Source organism: Elephantulus edwardii, unplaced genomic scaffold (genome assembly GCF_000299155.1).
Source record: "Elephantulus edwardii isolate Elephantulus edwardi_28Jun2011 unplaced genomic scaffold, EleEdw1.0 scaffold00012, whole genome shotgun sequence".
NCBI lineage: Eukaryota > Metazoa > Chordata > Mammalia > Macroscelidea > Macroscelididae > Elephantulus > Elephantulus edwardii.
Window position 1 is genome coordinate 15,274,987 of NW_006399762.1, and position 3,611 is coordinate 15,278,597.

The following is a 3,611-nucleotide window of genomic DNA, read 5'->3' on the forward strand; positions in this document are numbered from 1 at the left end:
TCATCAACACTAATAAACAAAGCCCAGACGAGGTGTGGGAAGATAGCAAGAATATTGTCCAAACAGAATGCAAGAAGAAGATAAGACCAAAATGGATGTGAGAAGAGACTCTAAATATTACACTAGAGTGCTGAGGAGCCAAAGCAAAGGGAAGAAGTAGAAAAGTTAAGATGAATAGAAGATTTCAAAGGGCAGCTCAGGAAGATAAGACAAAGTATTATAATGAAATGCATGGGCTGGAGTCAGAACATCAAAAGAGCCAAACTCACACAGCATTTCTTAGGCTGAAAGAACTAAAAAACAAATTCAAGCCATGTATTGCAATGTTTAAGGATGCCACAGGCAGAATATTGAAGGATTCAGGAGACATTAAAAGAATATGCAAGGAGTATATAGAGTCATTGTACCAAAAATAATTGACTGAAACAGAAGAATTTTAAGAAACAGCATATGATCAAGAGGCAAGAATGATGAGGCTTCCCCTCACAAACTTTGGGCATGTTGCTAGGAGGTGCTATTCCTTGGAGAAGGACATGATGCTTGGAAGGGTGGAGAGTCAGCAAAGGAAAGGAAGAACCTCACCGAGGTGGATGGATAGGGTGACAGCTCAATGGGTTCTTGTGTGTGTCAGGAGGTGTGAGGATGGTGCAGGATAAAACAGGGTACAGATATTTTGTTCATAAGGTTACTGTGAATTGTACTCCACTTGATGGCACCTAACAACACGGTTGATAAATAAGGCTACAGTAGAATGATGGCTTTGGTTACTGATATTTAACCAACTAATTTTTAGTTTTCTAAGCTTTAGTCTTCGACTAAAATTGGATTTGTTATGTATATTTGACCTCAGAAGAACAAGCTCATTATATAATGCAAGTACAGTATCCTCATTCCTGTTTAATATAGATCTGCTAACTCAACTTCATAAATGATTTCACTTTATTTTGCCTTGCCCTTGGCTAATTCAATCCCTTGAATAGTAGCTCTGCATATATTAACAATTACATTTCCAATGCTATAAATCTAGGAGAAAATCCTGAAATGTGACTTAATTACTCTTTTTGAAGAATGGGAACATATATTAACTATTAACTGCATATATTAACTATTAGATTTTCAAAGCTGCAAATCTGACAACAAAACCCTGGAATGGAAATTAGTTACTCTTTTTGAAGGATGAGAACCTTCCTTAGGTGGTATTATATTTTTCATTGTAAAAATGAAACAAAGAAGAAGAAACCATGTCGTTTTAGAGTTTGTAATAACAGAGACAATGAAGACATGTATCCTTAAAGGCATAAAGCCAAACATTCATGAAAGGGATAGTATTCATTTTGTTATGAGTTTTTGTCACAGAGCTTGGTTTAGAGAAATACATATTTTTACTTTTTCAGTCATAAATTAACTCACTGGGGAAGACTAGAAAAGATTTAGAATGTTAGAAAAAGTTCAGGTATTTTGCACATAACTTTAAAACTCACACACGAATGGTGAGAAAAATGCATTTAAAAATCAATAACAGCACACATCAATATAATTAATGTAATTAAATCTAACTATCCCAATGAGCTTTTAGGATTTTGCAGATTGCTTAAACAACAAAGTCTGTTCTTTCAGAAAAAAATCAAATCAAGTAAGATCATGAAATGTTAAAGCATGTATTCAGCACTTTATGATATATTGTTGATGGATGACTTGAAACATATTTTCTCTGTCATCATGTTCTTATGCTCCTTGTCAAGGAGAATGATCAGTGTGGTAAAAAGGAAATAAAACCTGATATGAATGGAGAGGTTATAAGAGAATACCTGATTCTTGAAAATGAATTAAATTCTCATGGTGGGAGGATAATTATATTTCAGAATATATGAAAAATGTGTAAATGAGATCAGTAAACTACTGTTGGAAGACCTTTGAAGAGTTTAGAAAAATATGAATGATGCCAAAGGCCTGCAGAGAAATTAATGCTGCAGCTAATTTTTACAGATGAAATCATTTTCTTGGCCTATTTCTTATATATCAGTTTATTTAGTTTTGCCATCCTAATGACCTAGAGGTAAAGAATTGTGCTGCCAACACAGAGGCCTATGGTTTGAGTCCACCAGCTACTCCACTGATAAAAATGAGCAATCTCCTCTTGAGCTATTTACTGTCTCTGAAAAATTGTTGGAAGGTGAGTTACGAGTTCACTCTAAATCAGTAATCAGAATTTTGAAAAAAACATGGTAAAGGTAATAACCACATCAGATAAAACATAATAAAAGTAATAAGTCTGGGGAGAGAAATGAGTAGCTAGCCTGATGGCATGTGAACTACTCTTTAGCTGACTTCTCATGTCTTCTCTAAAATGAACACCCTGTCCACAAGCATGGATTCCCAAGCTCTTCCTGACGTCAACTGCTGACTAACTGGTCCAGAACCCTAGAGTCACTAGTGACATCCATCTCAGTCTTTTCTCCCTCCCTGTCTTTGCAATGGCCTCTTGTTGTTGTTATTATTGTTATGTGCTGTCGAGTTGCTTGAGACTCATAGCGACCCTATGTACAACAGCCCTAAACGTTGCTCTGTCCTGTACCACTCGAACCGTCTCTGATACTCCCATCCCGATTATCCCAGTCACTGAATCAATCTACCTCATAGAGGGCCTTCCCCTCCTGCGCTGTCCCTCCACCCTCCCAAGCATGATGTCCTTCTCCAAGGACTGGTCTCTCCTCACAACATGTCCAAAGTATGTTAGACAAAGCCTCAGAATCCTTGCTTCCAAGGAGCCACCCAGTTTAACCCTTTCCAGAATGAATCTTTTTGTTTTCCTAGCAGTCCGTTGTCCCCTCAATACTCTTCCCCAGCACCACCGCTCAAAGGCATCAATTCTCCTTATGTCCTCCTTGGACATTGTCCAACTCTGATGCATAACAAGTGATTGCATAGACCATGGCCTCTATCAGACGCCCTTTAGTCTCCAGAGAGACACCATTGCTCTTCAGTACTTTGGAAAGGTCCCTAACTGCAGACTTAACCATGACAATGCGCCTTTTAATTTCCTGACTGCTGGTGCCAAGAGTGTTGACTGTGGAGCCAAGCAAACTAAAGCTGTGAACAATCTCAATCTCTTAGCATATTAAATAAGTTTTGCGAACATCTCAATTTAAAGGTACTTGGTTTTGGTCTTCCAAATTCCAATTCCACATGCATAATAAAAGAATAATTGGAAATTCCATGGCATGGCACAAATGCACCTTAGTTCTTAATGTAGCATCTTTTCTCTTTATCACTTTAAAGAGATCCTTAGCAGATGGTTTTCCCAATGTAATAGGTCATTTAACCTTGTTTTTAACTACTAATGGGAAGCTCAGATTTAGAACAGTATCTGACAGACAAGCATTTTAGAGAAAAGAACAGATAAAAGATATTTCCCAGTTATAGAAATAACCAATAGATTCAGTGTTGTCTCCACCCTTGACATGTATATCTTGACCCAATCTTTTCTCTCCTCCATGAGCATTCGCCTCTACTCCCACCTGTGCCATTCAACACCTATCTTCTCCTATCTCTCCCTTGCTCTGATTATCTCAAGCCTTCTGGGCTTCTGTGATTCCAAACTTCTCAAGCTG